At 41.6% G+C, this 17,624-nt stretch overlaps 1 protein-coding gene across 3 annotated transcripts in view; it reads right to left on the reverse strand.

The window, feature by feature from the left end:
* FHL2 (four and a half LIM domains 2) overlaps positions 1–17,624 on the reverse strand; it is a 43,812-nt gene that overhangs the window by 22,586 nt on the left and 3,602 nt on the right. The window contains exon 1 of one of the 3 annotated variants that reach the window (XM_014955840.1): positions 4,591–4,772. The exons of the other annotated variants lie outside the window; for them this stretch is intronic. The gene's annotated coding sequence lies outside the window, so the exon portion shown is untranslated. Of the gene's footprint in view, positions 1–4,590; positions 4,773–17,624 lie in introns of those variants that run through there. 3 annotated transcript variants of the gene reach the window in all.

A 17,624-nucleotide genomic window follows, 5' to 3' on the forward strand; every position in this document is an offset into this window, starting at 1 on the left:
TTCAATTAGAAAAAGACCCTTTAGAAATAACATGGAGCATGACTCTTAAATCTACCATAGCAAGGAGGAGCACTGTTCAAGCAGAAAGGCTTGCTCTTTTTTTCTGCTTTGAAACTGCTGTTTTCCTTCTTTCTCTTGCAGAATAAGCAAAGGCTTACTCAAAGAGAAAGATCAACTTGATATTGATATACTTGATATTACTTAAGCAAGGAAATTTATATTTCTAATGGGAGCATTTAAGCAGATAACAGAAAATGATAGAGGAGAAAAATAGTATAAGTTTAATAAAACCAATTGTTATCTCTGGCCCTCCACTACAGAAATAGTGTAAAAGCTAAATGACGGCAGACATTAAACTCCAATGGAGATTTGTTTTTCCAGAAAAGAATTGCTTTTTCTTATTGACAGGAACACTGTTAATCCCAGAGAAATTAGATCCTAAGGTAGAAATATCCAGAAAATGCTACGTGCTACCATGCAATGACATTTCTGAATTCTCCTATATTTTTGAAATCCTGCATAACACAATCCAGGGCACAAAACCAGAGCAATGTCCAAAATATTCTATGTTTTCCTCTTTCTAGAAGAATAGAAGCAAAAATGGAAGGACCCTATGGAGCAAGAATACTCTGTTATTTGTCCTGGCCTCTAGCAGAACAGCTCTGGGTCTCCCTGTCTGGTTCTGTTTACAGAGGCAAGAGCACAAAAGCCCCTTTCTGTCTAAGATAATTGGCATGCATGGTGATTTGGAGGATCAGCTCATGTACGTCTTTCAGCTACCGTATAAAACTGCTGTAGCAGCAAATGCCTCAGGGCTGTGGGGCACCCATACTTCTCTGCTCAGCTGCTGTGCTGTTGGCTTTCCAAAATGTGGCAAAGGAGGCTACATAAACCTTAGAGGTACCCATTCAGAGGGGCACATCTCAGCAAAATAGATCAATTACACCTGGGTAAAACCAGTTTGGTCCAATTTGTTTGATGGTGTTTGGGACTGGAGACTGGACACAGAGAACAAAGTGATCAGCTACTACCATTGAGTCAAACTACCTGTGATGCATGAAAGATGTGGAAGCAAGCACAGAAAGACACAGAGAGTTTGGGGACACGGACATGTGTAATCTTTTCGTGGGTGAGATCTTTTCTGACTGAAGAAGAAAGATGTTGGGTCCACCATGGAGAGATGCACAGCATAGCATGGAAGGGAGGGATTCCTCAGAGGTGGAATCCTGGCCTCTGAAGATAATTTTGGTCAAAATCTCAAGAGTCCTTCAGAACAATGACAAAATAGGGCTAGGTAAATATTTACAGCTATTTTATGGTTTTATGCAACTCACTACTTTTATTTTGCAAGATGAAGTAAAGAGTGGTGGGTTTTGAGCCCTTGTGCCTGTGCTTGCCAAGGGTCTAGAACTACCTCCCACCACCAAAAATGCAACCTTAGGCTTTGCTCTGCTGTGGTGAATATATTTGCAACTTTAAATTTGAAAGTTTGCTGTGAAAGGGAGAGATGAGTATTCTTACATCAGTGTTATACTCACCTACATTCCTCTTACAATATATACTGTATGTACAGTAGCCAGTTAATATTATCCAACATAATATAGAAGGGTGTGTGAAGAGGAACAAAATTAGGACTGTAACTTTTTCACCTGGCATGAGTATTTTGATGCTCATCTTTAAAAGCAGTCTCTAGTGGTTTTTAATCAAACACTCTCTCTATATATATAGCTAATTAGTATTGTTGAAATGTTAATGTTTCAGTGGCTGTCAGTGTATCCAAGATTTATTTCCATGAAACCTGTCATTACCCTGCCATTTCACACCCTCACTTGGGGTGAATCTGCATCACAAATAACTGTGCATATGGAAATGAAACATTAAAATTACACTATTAGAATTAATCAGTCTAAAAATGCAAATTATGAGATCCCCAATCTCTGAAGCAGTACCCAAGCAAGGAAGGTGACTGCCTACAACACTATGCCATCCAGAGTTTCTCTGAAGATGCTTAGGACCAATTTATTCACCAGAGAAACTTGAATGAGCCTCAGATCTGTGTGTAACTAGTCTGCAGGGATCTTGAAAGAGTGACAACATGCTGGCCAGCAGCAACAGGCACTACTATGTTTTCCAGCTTGATTTTCATGGTGTTAAAGTTTACCTGACCCTCCCTTAATTCTGAATATCCTGAGTCCTGTAAGACAAAGCAAGGAATTGAGGACAACAGCAGGTACAACGTGGTTCTCGGGCTCAGAGCTCAATGCCCTGGAGAACTGAGCCAAGAGACACTCAGATGAGTATAGGTCTTTGCAGCCCTCCTCACCCATTTCTGTTGGGAAGAAAGCTTGAATTTGCAGTGCAATGCAGCAGAAACTGTCACCAGCCCTTACAATTGCAGGAGTTGTACTTCATCACCAACTTTGGGGTTTTTTGGCTCCTGATGCTTAAAGAACAATGGGATCCTGGAAAACTGTGTTGTGTGTGATTGAAGAGTTGTCTTATTTTTTTCTAATGCGAAGTGTGCCAGCTGGGAGTGCAGTTGTCTGTATGGACAGGAAAGATGTCATTTCAGGGAAAAGACTTCCCTAGACTTCCTTAAGAAACCACATAATCGTAAGTAGGAAATGGGGCCTTATCTGTGCCCAAATACTTTAGTTGGGAATCACCATTACATGCTCTTCGTGGCAGGAGTTTCGCCTATACAATCAATATGTTACACACTATATCTGCTGCTATGTGATAACAGTGATCTCACAAAAATTAGTAACATTTTTGCTATAAATCCCAAACCTGGAAGTAACTAGTTGGTGCTTGCAGGTGCAGCACTGCTGATTCCCATGGGAGCACATTCACCAGAACGGTGAGAACAAAAAATAAGTATATTCTGCTCCAGCACTTCTACCCTCTTGAGATCTTCTAAGCTTTCTCGAAAGACCTCAAGAACTGGTCTATCCCTCAGCCTCAGGGCTGATAGTCAGATGGAGATGTCAGGTGGGAACCCCAGGTAACTTTCACAGATATGATTTGTCAGCAAGAGCGATTTTTGTCCTTCCAGCTGCCCTGCTCACTTCTACCACGTACTGGCTCTGAAGCCAAAGATCATTATCTATGTTATGGCCAGGGTAAAAGACAGTTTTATTGGTGTTCTGGTCAGATTTTGAATACAGTTGTGCCACTACAGCAGTGTTTGGAACTGAATTTTCAATAGACACCATACATCATATCCTTTCTTTTCATTTTCTCTAAAGGTAGTCAAGAATATACTCAGGCTTTATTGACAGAGCAGCCTTTAGAGTGCATCCTTTCCCAGTTATATGTACAGGGACAGAAAACAAACAGAATTTTTTATAAAATTAAAAAATAAAAAAGAGCCTTCCAAAGCAAATGCCATCTGGCAAGTTTACCATCTGGCTGATAAAAGGCACAGAAGATAATAGCCAGAAAGCAGGGAGCCTTATAAATGTATGAACTGATGAAAATAGGGTTCATAACAGAAACCAAATGGCAACCTTAGTTATAGCATTCCTTCACATTCAGATGCATGTGAGTATCTAATAACACACCCCCTTCTGTTGGTCCCTTCTAGGACAATTCCTATTTAAGACACCATATACAAATATGTATAGCCAACAATAAATGTTATAGCTACTGACCGTGGCAATCTCAGTGTCAATCAGCAACCTCAGTTAACACATAATAACAGACTGGCTGCTGCTGGTATATAGAATTTATAACATTTGCTTTCTTGTGACTATATGTGTGTCTCTCTACAAAGCAAAGCTGAAATATGCAGGTATCATCTGGTGAACTAAATAAAAGCCTTTTAGGGAAATAGAAAGTTTAGAACAGCCACTAATGCAGACAATGAAACTTAGTATTTCCTTTATTATGTAGACAGACAAAACCATGTTAGATGGCATACATTAAGGACCTGGGTTATTGTGGCTGCACACACATGCACGCAGAGAGAAGCAGGGAAGGAAGGAATTCAGAGCTATTAATTGGGATTAATGTTCTAATTTATTCTCCTCATGTAAAGAGAAGAAATATGATGCTGATAGCTCCCTGGTTTTCCCCGTACACAATCTATCCACAGTGTTTGCCTGCAAAGAGGAAAGGCTACTTTTGTTTCATGTGCATCGGCTTTTGCAACGGTGCAAAAATCCTTCTTTGTTGAGCTCGGCAGCGGGAGTGTGCACAGAGATGGAAGGAATCTAAGACCTCAGCTTCTACTTTTTATCACCTCCCCAGTGGATTACACACACGGCACAATACAGTCATTAAAAATAGTTACACATTAAATGACCCAGAGCCTCATCAGCTCGCTGATGTGTCACTTTGCAGACAGACATGCAGCAGTAATTGCTCTGATAAGAAATTTGTCTTTTTCTCCTCTTCACACCCCTCGCCGTGTGCTCAGGAGAAAAGGGGGGACCGGCAACCTCTCTCCTCGCATCCTTACCCAACAACCCACTGGGGCATTAAACAACCCTCTCCTCCTCTCCTCACCCTTTGTTTCAAGCGACACCTTCAAAGATAGATATATTCCGTGGGGAGGGAGGGGGGGAAAAAAAGGGATTTTTTACTTACAGAGCAGTAGCGGGCAGTTAATGTCACCTCCTGGACCAGGGGCAGGGGGTCACATCCATTAACAAACGTGTAAAGAGCACACGGGCCTGCTGGCGGAGGAGACCTGTGCAGCTCTGGCCGGGGCTTGCCACCGCCTGCGAAGAGCAGCTCTTCCGATCTCAGCTCCGCAGTCAGTGTTGTGAGGAAAGAGGCTGCTGCCTTCCCCAGCCTAGTGAAACCCCTCTCTATCATTTTACCATATAAGGAGACAAAAGGCATCGGAGACACTCATTCTTTTAGGCGCTCTGCAGCTGGCATTCGACACTTTCTCTAGTCCAAGGGTGTCGATGCTTTCCCCCTCCTAAACATCTTGTCTTTCTTGGCCCCCTTCCTAAAATAAGGCTCCCCCCGCCCCCTCCTCCAGCCTTTGTTTCTCTAAACCCCTGATGCTTATTAATAACGTAGCCTCGCTAAATCCGAGGGATGGCACGTTACAGAAGGAGAGGTTGTACAGCGACTCAAGCCCAAACATTTGTAAGGCTCTTCACCTGGCTGAGAGAATAAAGTATTTTAACAAAATCAGTATGAGGCTTTATTCTCTTTGGCTGTTTTGCCTGCTGAGACTTAGTGCCTTTGCCCAGAGAAGAGTGAAACAAGCTGTCTCTCCGCTCCTTCGTGGAGAGGTGCACATTTTTTCTGAGGAGCAAGTGTGCAGGCGTTTCTTTACAAGTGTTCAGAGCCCATTCCTGTTTCTCTCCACCCTTCTTTCTTTCCAAGTTCCCCCATAGTGAGGAGGAAAAAGAAGAAAAGCCGGGGAAATTAATGGAACAAAAAAACCACCCTTGTGTAAGAGAAAGCTAAAGGAACAGATTGTCTTAGCACATGCTCAGGACCCAGCAGAGAGCCCTGCCAGTGGGCACATGTTAAAGACAGGGGGAACCATTAATCCTCCTCTAACCAGGAACTAATTTTTCTGCTACAAAATCCAATTTCGTCTATCAACCATTCTAGCAGAAACACATTCTGCTAATCAAAACAGTGAGGGTCCTGGGAAACCTCCCAGAGGGAAGAATTTGGATCAGAAGCGCATGGGAGATGTCTGCTCACTGCCATTAGAGGGACAGGGTGGGGAGGCAATTCAGGGTAATACTTCATTAATGACTGGTGCTTGCCAAAGAGAGGTGCTTTCATTTGAGTGCTTTCAAACATAAGAGAAACCAGTAGGATAAAAATGTAAAGCCCATTAGCCTGAGACAGCGTTGCTGTTGTTTTGCACCCAGACGATGCAAGGTAGTCAGACGTCTTTCTGTGTTGGACACTGGGTGGTGGTGTTTGGGTGGTGATGAGGATGTGCATATGGCTTGACTAAGAGTTTCTCCTGCAAAACAAATGTATACCAGAACCCTGACCCCTTGTGCACCTGAATGGTAGTCAGTCATTCATTTGGAATGGGGCTGAAATGTGTTAGTTGGTCTCAGCAAAAGTACACGAGGATAAAATGGTGGGAAAGGGCCATTTGTAGTTCTTCTAAAGGGAGCAAAACTTCTGTTACAGATGTGAGTTATTTTGATGACCCCCAATGCCCATGGGTTGCTCTGTCTGATGCTGCAGCCTTTGCAGTTGCATTTTCAAAAAAAACCCCACAGGCATTGTGCCTTGGAGGACCAAACATGTATGTGTGGGATTAAGGAGTTTGATTTGGACAAGACATTGCATCTTTCTGCTCTTTAGTTTCACTGCTTGTAAATATAGAGCTCAGGACAGCCAGACTCTTGTGTGAGTTGTTAGCAAATATACAAAAGACTAGTTAGTAAGTAATAATAATAATGATGATGTCTCTTTCTTTTAGATTAAACTGTTGCACAGTGACAACAATAATAATTAATTTCCATCTTAGTCACAGTTCTCACCTTGGCTCTGATTTAGAAGTGCATGTAAAGAAGAAAAATGGGCTCTGAAGGTGATTAGATCTGGGCTATTTGAGTCAGTTTATTTCCAAACCTTTCTAAACCAAATTAAAGATTCCAAACACGTTATTTGATTTTCTTTCAATTTCCATGATATTTTCATTTCCCTATCTGTCCATTGACAGCCACTGCAGCAACTCTGCCAGAGATTTTTTGATGTGACCTGATGGAATACAAGTGTTTTCCACAATTACAAATTGAAATATACACTGGCTCCAGCTGAAATGGTTTAGTTTAACTCTTGCAGGTCATGGGCTGACATTAGGAAGACGTGATCATTTTTGGTCTTATTTAATCTAGCATCTCTGACTCCTTGAAGGTAGAAGAGCCTCTGCCAATTTAAAACCTGACGATCTGTGGGCTCACTATGGGACTTGATGCTCAGCAGCCACATTAAAACTTCATGGAGCTGCAAAAGGAATGAGGGAGTATTAATGGGCAGCTCCTTCCCTCATCCCATGGTGTGGTGTATGCACTCCATCAAATGCTACTAGGAGTGGCAGGGGGAATCTTCTCACCTGTTATCCTCCCTCAGTTGGTCCACCCTTGCTCACTTCAACTTTTTATCTGACGAGTAAATAGTCATCAGTAATTGGTAAATATCCTCTTTCCCACCAGTATCAAATCCACTGAGGGGAATAAAACCAATTTTCCTTAATTATAATTAAGGAAAGAGAGACAAGGAGGAAAGAGCAGGGTTGGATTGTTTTTTTTTACACTGGAAAATGTAAGGTTTAAGTGACCCACTTTTTATTATTTTATTTTTTTTAACTTCATTGGTTCTCTGATTAGCCCATTATAGATCATCCATCTTCAAGGCTTCAGAGGAGACAATGCAATGAAAACAGGGGGCAATGTTTCTAATTGGGTGCCTAAATTTAAAGTTGAAAAGACAAGTATTATCCAATGCTTTCCTGTGATTTAGAAACATACCCTATGGTTTATATATTCCTCATATATGTAGCATTTACATAGCATATATATTGCTTGTTCTTCAGTGGCCTGTGTGCTTTTACAGGTTTAATTCTATGTGGAGAAGGCCATGCCTCACATATGGGAAACAAGATGGAAAAAGTATCATTTTCATAGCAGGACTTCTCAATGATTTTACTAATCCTTCAGAAGTCTCACTTCAGCTACTGGGTTGATGTTGGCATAACTACCATTTCAGCACTTATCTCCTCTTCTGGCTGAAAAGAATGAACAAAGAAAAACAGTGGAAAGAGACAGCTGGAAGTGGAATACTTCTGTTTCCCCCAGTTTGAGTTACAGAGAAATGTAATGTCTCTGAGAAGACAGGGGAGGTGGAAAGCTACACTTTTATGTTTGAAAATGGCTAAGCTGCTGACTGATTCCTTCCACCACTATTTTATCTCAGAAACTGTTAAGTTACCAGAATTCAACAGATCCCTTTCTGATGCTGGAACCTGTGTAATACAAGCCTCCATTGAATATGAGCGGGTGCATTTAGGAGAACTGCTATTTTTGGCATTACTGCTTAGGAAGTACCATAGAGTTATCCAGGCATTGCATTTTAGTTCATTAAACCTAAAATAACACCCAAGTAATATTAAGTCTTCCTGAAATTTCATTCTTATAAGAGATATGAGATACGTAGCTTTCCCCAAGCATATGAAGAATATGCAAAGGGTAAAGAGATATTTTTTAGTGTGTATTTTCTCTCGCCATTCATTCTCCTGGTCACAAGGCTTTTTGCAATATTCTGTTCTTCCTTTCTTACCACAGGTGACTCGGTCCTCAAGGAGAAATACTCAGCAAGTAAGAAATACCATATTTTCATAGATACCAATGAAGGAATTACAGACACTTTTGGACAGTCCATTAAAACCACCTCAGCCAAGGCAGATAGGGAACTTTACCAGAAGTGAAAGTCTGTCTGGTTTGGGCTAATGCAAGAATTCTACTATTTCTGAGGGGGTGTTTAGCCTAAATGAACCTGAAAAGCTAATGTTTTAGAAATTCCAATCTAATCTGGAAAAAAATGTTTCCTTGCTTGCTTTCTTAATGTGTTTGAATATCTTTCACATACAGTCTTAAGCAATTTTCTTCAGCGAATTTAGAGAAAGGTGCCATGGCTCAGTAGCACTGAAGAACTTCTGTTTTTTTTATAGGAAAAGTTATCTTCAGAAGGATAATATATTGCTATGTGATAAGATAAATGATACTGACTCAAATTCAATGGTGTTTCTGTGATACTATGATCTGGGATGGAGCTGGAAGCAGTTTAAACCATTATGGTCACTTTGGTAAAAGATTTTGTTCATTTTTCAAAGTTAGTCAGGACTCCTTTTCTATCCAGTTAGCCCCAGTTTCATTCAGAGAAATCTCTCTCTGAAAAAGGTCTCAAAGTGGATGTGGCACTGGCCAACTGGTCAACATGTGATCTGTCACTGTCTATGTAATTGCTCCTATGCTCCTTTCTCCATGGACAATTGAGAAATAGAGATGGTTTGTAATGGATGACCCAGGCAGAAAGACAGCTATGTCCCTGAAAGTGCTGCTTTCCTCTATCTCACCTGAGCAGACAAACGGCTCTTGACACTAATGAGTAGTGGAGCGTGACTTGAAGGGATCATAGGGGAGAAGGGTAGTGGTGCTCATGGATGGAAGCAGACAGCACACGAGAGGAAGCTTAAAGGAGCAAGCCAGGTTTTAAGGAACTGGTATCTGCTAAAGAAAATCCCTCCTGTTGACAGTTGAGTTTTCAACAGCCTAGAAAGTTGTGACATCATTTGACAGGACTGACAGGTTTTTCACTGGACAAGCATCATCATCAGAAGAGTCATCCCAGTTCCTCATGGATTAAAAGAAGCCATAAAAACCATTGCAGAATAAAAGCAGCCCATCAAACAATTCTCCAAGCAGCAGGTGTCTGTGCTGTGTGGGTCAGCTGCCCTGGAAAGCCCTTACCAGGGTGCTAACCAAGTGAAGAAGAAAACGTGAAAAGTTGTAACAAAGTGAGTAGAAAGCAACAATTCTTGTTGAATATAATCTTCTCCTTCCTTACTTTCTCTACCATTCTCTCTTCTTCTTTCCCCTCACCAGGGAACAGATGGTGCCTCTACTTTTAAGGAAACCAGAGCAAAACATTTTGATCTTTGCCATCCTCACACCCCTTTGGACTCCAAGCATTCCCTAAACCCCTTGGCTCCATAGTTTTTTCATCTGTAAACAGAGACATGGAGCTTGGTGACATGCTTTTGAAAGTGCTTTGGGATCCAGAAACAATCTCTGACAAGAGGTGAGTGGTCTTTAGAAACTCTGGCTGTAAACGAAGATAGAGCAGGGATCTATGTGGAGGAGCTGTTGCTTCTTTCCTTTCCTCTGGATTCGGCTTGATTGCTGTGTGGGGCCCTGAGCGTGACAGATGGGAAGAGGCTTTTGGGTTTCCTACCCCTGCGGTTGGAACCTGGGATGTCAAATTACTACAGAGTTTGCAGTAATTGCTGGTCTTCTGAATTGGCAAATGCTACCCCTAAATTTAGGATTTATTCATTTTAGTATAATCATGATTTATGGTTCCCTGTTTCAGACACATGAAACAAGCACACTGTGACTGTTCCAAAAAACTAATCGCTGTGTGTTTCTGATAGCACAAGAAACATGCAATTCTGTACAAAATAGCTCACATACCTAGTATTCCCCACAGTGTTCCCAGCATGCTCCAGTGCTTTTAGGCAAAGTCCCCTTCCCAGATTCCTCCCCCTGCCACTGCCCCACTGTTCGCGGCTTCTTCTCCAAAACATGACTTCTGTGTGAATAATTTCCTTCTGCTCTCCTTAACGCTTTGTCTGCCTGCATCCCTGATGTCTTTTATGACCCTCTAGAAATAGCCAACAGCAATATAAGGGGAAACTGCCATTTCCCCTTATCTGCTAGTCAGAAGCCCTGGGAGCTTCTGAGCAAAGAAAGGTTTGTAAAACTGAGCAGGAACTTATCTAACTCATTCCCAAGGCAGGAGGGACAATATCTAACTTATTTCTGGCAGATCTTTGTCTAATCTGCCCTTAAATATTAACGCAGGACTCCACAACCTCCAAAGCCAAATGAGCATAAGTTTTGTCAGTCCAGCACACACCAAAAAAAAGCAAAAATTCAGACTAGAGTTTTTAGACTAACATTGAAGCCTGTAAAGGATGACTAATGTCAGGCAGAACCTGCAATTTGCAGGTATTCAGGTCATGCCATAGTAATAAGAGAACTGTTGAACAGAAGAATTGCTCCAACTTGTTATCCTCTTCTTGGGGACTCAGAAGTATCTTGGGAAGAAAGTGTGAATAGCTTGTAATGATATCTCCTCATAATACTCTCCCAGCCCCCAACAACTTTTGGCTCAGGGATTTCTCAACCTGGAGGCAGAATCCATACCGAATATCACTTCCATGAACGTGCATGGTTCCCTCATCCCTGAAAAGAAATCCACAGTTTCCTGTAGCAGGTAGCTCTACTCTGTGCTGTTGAAGAACCATCCCCTTGTGTTCATTTTAAACATATTACCCAGTAGCTTCATCTGAGGTCTTACATTTGGAGAGATTATGAGCAACTGATCTTTATTCAAATGCTACATGCTGTTCATACCTTTATCAATCTTTATCATTTCTCTTCTAGGCTGGAGAGTCTCAGCCTACCTAATCACTCTCTATGAAAGCTACTTGTGAAGTTTTATAATCCTTTCCCCAAACTTTTAACAATATGATGATTTTCTTTTTGGATGAAATGACCAGAACTTTAACATTCAATTTGCTTTTTGGCTTTTTTTGACCACTGAGGAGATGGTCAAAATTTCACACCCCAGTTTTCACACCCAGGTGGTCAGCTCAGAACCATTACTTCATAGCTAAAGTTACATTTTCCCCCAAGTACACAGCTTTGTGCTTATCTACATTCAGTTTAAGATGCTGTTCCAGTGCCTACTCATCCTGTTGCCTAAGATCCTTCTGTTTCTCAGTCTTAGAATTTCCGCTAATAATCTCTTATTAATCTCCTTTTACTGTAAGAACTGCCTGCTTATCTTTCAGCTGATTTTATGCAATACGTGCAAAGATATTCCCTCTTATCCTGTGGCTGCTTACATTTTTTAAGGGTGTTTGGTGAGGGGCCTTGTTGAATACATAGAAAAATACAAATAAGTAAATTCTGGTAACCAAAGATACCCTGTATCTGCATGCTTCTTATCATCTTACAGGAAAACAATGGATTTGTAGAGTGTGACTTCTCTTTACAAAGCTGTGTTGAATTTCACCCAATCATATTTATCCATTTTCTCTACCCTGCTTTGTAGTTTCTATTAAATTTATCAAACTTACCAGGCTGTATCTTGGAATCATTTAAAAAGGCTGGCACCATATTAGCTACTTTCAGGTGCTCAGTTCTAAGCCTGTTTTAAGTAAGAGGCCATGCACTATTATTATTTCAGCCAATTCATCCTTGAGTCCCTTTTGATCTCTTAGGTGAACACCATCTGGTTCTAATGTTTTCTTCCTATTAATTTTGTTTATTTGTTCCATACCTCTTCTACAGACACTTCGGCTTGAAATAGATCCTCTGACGATCCCCATAAGGAAGTTGTTCTGCTGCGGGAAGCTCTCCAAGTTCCTCACAGTGAACATAGGAGCAGAAAAAATTCATTTGGCTTTTTTTGTTACAGACATCTCTTCCCGGAGGACTCTTTGGTACCCTGGTTATCTATTGGCCCTATTATTCCCCAAACCGTTCAACTTGCCTAGTACTCAAAAGAAGCATACAGTTGCAAATCATTTCCCAGATTACTTCAGACTCCTAATGTTTTGATGTAAGTAGAAACAGTTAACCTCTCCAGTCTGAGTATGACTGAGGACATACTGTTTTGCAGAAAGATCCTTCTGTATGGCAACAGTTATTTTTCTGCTCAACTACTGTTTGTGTATACTACAGATAAACCGAGAGGGTCTGAGACATAGGCTCTGACATATATTATGATTGAAAATATGAGCTTAGATTGTGCACTTTGAAGCAGAGTCCTTGCTGTTGATCCTCTTAGGCCTGTGGTTACTTTGAACTCTATAAGTGCTCAGGTCCTTTAAATAATGGGATTAAAGTAATTATCTAGTTGCTGATGTGAATTTCATGTCTAACATTTCACATAAAGCCGAAAAAGTATACCATCCATTGTCAGCCTGATAGACATACGGATTGTGTTTGTCCCTGCCAAGTTTATATTCCCATGGCTGTCTAGTGGAGTTGCTGTCTTAATATGAATTAAATCCAAATGTTGTGAGTAAAACGAAATAAAGCCTTAGAAGAAGGGCTTGTCTTGAAGATAATGTGTCTCATGCTGGAAGATAAGTAATTTTTTTGAATCATTAGAGAGGAGTCAGAAATCACATTATGAAGCAGTGCTAGTCCTTGCGGTTATCCCTAATGGATAATCTAAAGCCTAGCCAGTCCTTGCTGCGTTGCTACAATACAAATTCTTCACATGACTGAGCACTGCCCACCTGGCTGGCTGCTCCATGAAGAGCCAGGTCCACAGTGATGACGACTCTTCCTTATATCCAGAAGGATTTCCAGGAATCCAGACTCCTCATTTGCAAGGAAGAGTTCCTAACTCCTAACGTCACAGCACTGATGGGGAGCAGAAACTTCATTTGCAGGAGAGGGCAGAGGAAGACATGGTAGGAAGGCAGTCTGCTCTCCTTGGGTGCTCACAGCTCACAGGCGTGCCCATTCTGCTTCTCCTGAGGGCTATTTATGTGAGCATGCCTTGGATCCAGAGCTGTTTGCTATTTCCTTTAGCAAGCTGCATATCCATTCTACAGTTACATTTGTAAGCACAGGGGGGGAAAGGCAGAAAGGAGGCATGACTTGGACAGGAATCCAGGCTCAGCGTCTGGTGACATATCCTCATCTAGCAGCCAGTGCAACCACATGCATAACCGAGCCCTAACCCGTTCCAGGCACAATGACCTGGACATGCCTGTGCCCTTCAAGGCTCTGCTGTTTCAGCCACTGTCATTCAACAAATGAGAAAACCATTACCAAAAGCAGTCAACTGGGAAAGTGGCAGACTCCAGTAAGGAGCAATGATAACAGCGGGAGGAATGACGAAGACCATGCATGGACCCAAATGATCCCCAGCACACAACCTGGGTGCTCCTGCTTGTGATGATTGGAGAGGGTGGCCCAGCCACGCCACCCCTGGGTGTGCGTTTTTCCACTGGAATCAAAACAAGGGCTGTTGAGAAGAAAAGGATGGGTGAACAAACCGCCCTCGCATACTGCAACCTGCTGGTGGCAATGACAGAGAGATCTTCTCAGGATGACTGCATCACCTGTTCCTCTGGCCCCACCACCTTCCTTGTCTGCATCTATATCAGTAGCTTGTGTTGTCCCAAATACAGCAGAGGATAGTCCACAATGTTAAACCGTGAGTGTGGTCCCTGACCTGGCTGAATCAAGACCCTCATCCCTCTCCCAAGGAGTCTCTGGCATGGCCCAAGGGCTGGCCTGCTCAAAGGACTGCTCCTAACAGGAGGGTGGATGTGTCCGTCTTGTTTTGCCCAGTAAGATAATATAACTGTATGGACACCAGCTGTGCCATGCTAGTTGGCCTCAGGGCCAATATTTTGTTACAAACCAAAATGTTTCTAACCGAGACAAAACTAGATAAGAGAGAAACATGATGGTAAATCAAATCTACTAATTTTCCAGAAGAATGTCCTTAGAAAACCTGTTCCTGAGATTTTTACGGTTCGGTTGATATAGTCTGATTCTCTGTCTCATGCACCATTTGCTCCTCAGGGTCAGGAGAAAGCCTTTTTGGCCCACTCTAGTCCCTTTTTCTTGAACCCTTCACTGCTTGTAGTTGTGTGGTCTCTTGGTCTTCAGACCTGGTGGAGCATGGATGTAAGATCCTTGAAGCAAACAGCTTTGGTGGTTGTTTTTCAAGAGTGTGCTGAGGTGCCAGCATCTTCAGCCACTGTCTTCCTCACTTCTGTCTGCTAAAGATCTCCTTAAGCAGAACAGTATGTCTTTTTACTGTGCACATCATATACTCTGTTTGTGTAATCAAGTCTATATTAATTATACCCTCTGCTTAGCCACCAGTATTCCACAGCAACTAATAATTGTACCCTAAGACATTAATTGCACTAATAAATCTATATCCTCCTTAGGTTATGAATCTGCAAGTTATTGAATTGTAAAACTTAAGAAAAATGACACTACGAACAACATCATGGCTTTATTTAAGATTGTGGTCTACAAAGAAGTGTAAATATTGCTACCATGAAGCTCAGAAATGTTTCTTCCGCCAATCTTGGAGACCTCCAAGTAAAACTCTTAATGAATTTGATGAGATGGAGGTGAAACAGTTTACAAATGAATGACCTTGGTATCAGTCTCGATAAGAAGTCCCAATTGTCTTTTATAATAGGTTCTATATAATGATTGAGTATTTTCCCATTGATTGCCTAACTAACAAACTTACATAAGCACTTTCCATTATTAGGAAAAGCTCTGTTCTTTTTCTTTTTTTAAATGGTCTGCCTAAAATGAGAGACACCGATGTCCTAGCTGGCTGATTGTCATTGTTACCACAGTCACACTGCTGTTTTTTGGAAGTAGTTCAGTAAGAATAATTAAGAATACAAGTCTAACCCATAGCATCAGATCAGGAAAGTAGCAATCTCATGCTAAATCTCCTCTTTCCATTCAAAATTTCTACAAAGGACTGTTAATGTTTTCATTGTAATCTCCAGTTTCTCAGACCTTCAAAGTTGCACAAAAAGGCGCACTGGATTGAAACTTTTCCAGGTAATGTTGGCTGCAAAGACTATTGTCATTACAAATTTTCAGGCAGGTTTGTGTGATATTCTCCATTCAGATAAGAATGGATGGTCTAGAAAATAACCACCGTTCAGTCTCTCCTCCTAAATTTCTATGTTCTTTCATAACCCTTCATTCCCAAATAAACTCTTTCATACCCTTTTGTTTTGAGAGGCGAAACCATTTCTGCAGACTATTGTTCTCTGTTACAACCCCACCAAGCAAGGAAAAATTCCTAACAAAATATTTTCACTTCCTACACAGATTCTTGTTTCCACCAGAAGCACTTCCCATTCATCTGACATGCTCCTTTTATGGTCTGGGTCCCACTTTGCACCTAGAAGCAGACTTTCAAGAGTTCCTTCAGCACCAGGATAGCCTTGGTTCACCTCATGAATCTGCAGAGAACGCCCCAGAATGCATCAATTTACAACAAAACCAATACAAGAAGTAAAAATGACCAAGGAGAAAGATGAGAAGTAAGCACAACCCAGTTCTTATTACAAAGAGTCTACATTACTAAAGCACCCTGGTTCATGAAAGTAGAAAGGAGGGGAGAGTTGCAGGTAGGAGTCAGGGACTTGTGGTAACCGACTGTTCTTCAATCAATGAAATGCTTTGTATAATTGGGACAAATAACCTACAATGGCATCCATCTCGCCTCATTTTAACTGATCAAATGTTAGGTGATCTAAACAAGCCATCCAAGATCCTATTGTAGTGGGTGGAGAAAGAGAGGTGCGTGTGAGGGGTGATTTGTTAAGACACCTGTTGAGGATGAATGAACTTCTCTATAGATGTGTTTTCCTTTCCACATTGAACCTAGAGGGAATCCAGCTGTGTAGTTCTGACAAGACACCTGATCTTGGATAGCTAAAGTGGGGCAAACATGTCCAGGGAACATTTACACTCCTGAATTCAGCTGCTTTGTTCCCCCCTGCTTAATTGCGCAGAGCTGGGCACATCCCACCTGTTGGCTGGAGGATTTTTGAGGCAGATGAAAGGAAAAGAGGGGAGAGCCTCTCTCCAAGATTTATTTCTTGGAACCCTGGGTCATTTTGTCCCTGAGCTGGGTCTCACAGCCTCTGCCAATCCTCGCTACACTTCAGCACTTGAGTCTGCCCTCAGCTCTGGCCCTTACTTCTCCTTTCTGAGTTAGGAAAAAGTGTTACTTTTCTCCCCTAAAAGGATGTTGAGAGAAGAACGATATGAAGTGCAGGCCATATGAGTACATAACACACAATGTGTTTAACCTGTGCTCGTGTGAATTCCTGAGCTGGGGCTTACATCCAGAAGTTGAAAGCTACAACGAATAGAGTTTATTCTGATAGCTTCCTCTGTTTTATTGTTCTGTATCAGGAGCACCATACTATATGGTGTTAACGTGCCTGTCTTGTATAATTAGCTGTGTCCTAACCCCTTGAGGCTCCTGCTTCCTTCTGCACCCAGTACCGGAGGCTGTGGGGCGTGTTGCAGTCAATGGATTTCATGCATAGGAAATTAGGATTCTTAGAATTTAAAAAATGGGATAAATAACAGAATAATGGGCTTCTGTGTGCTGAATTTGTGGACTGCAGGTATTCCTGTTTTCATATGGTAATCTCTAGGAAAGCAGAGCTTTGCTCCCCTAGCTGCAGACTCCCGAAAAGGACAACTACTCAATGTTACCTCCTTCCCTCCAACAGAAAGCATGCAAATTTCTAGTGAGACTTTGGTGGAAATCTGTAAAGCTTGACAGGGAATACGCTGATCTGAAAGCCCACTGGCTTTGTATATGAAGTGTGTGAATCAATTTCTGTCCTCACATCTATGCCCATTCTACTCCCAAGACAATGTGGTTTTGAAAGTGTACTTATTTTCCCTTTTTTCAGGAGAGTTTTCCTCTCATTCAGTGTGATATGGAAGTTTCACAGAGACAGAAGGAAAAAAATGCTATCAAAGAGAACCTGCACAACTAGCTTCACACAAAATGTTTCTGAAAATATAAAGCGAAATTGGGGGAAAATATTTTTTCTTCTAGCTCTTTCAGTTTCATTACTTCTTGGTGGCACGTGTAACAGTAGCCAGTAAATCAACCTGCAGCAGAAACATTTGGGGTTTTATGAAGTTGATGGATCCCTTTAAAATGTGTATGGTAGTGCTCCTTCCATGTTTGTATCAGAGTGAGCTGAGCAAAACCAGGCAGAACTGCTTCGACTGCTTTCAGAAAAACCAGGACTCTGTGTAATATGACCTATGCTTCTCAAAGCTAATCAGTGTTAG

The sequence above is a fragment of the Calidris pugnax genome, unplaced genomic scaffold (genome assembly GCF_001431845.1).
Source record: "Calidris pugnax isolate Ruff unplaced genomic scaffold, ASM143184v1 scaffold277, whole genome shotgun sequence".
In the NCBI taxonomy this organism is placed as follows: domain Eukaryota; kingdom Metazoa; phylum Chordata; class Aves; order Charadriiformes; family Scolopacidae; genus Calidris; species Calidris pugnax.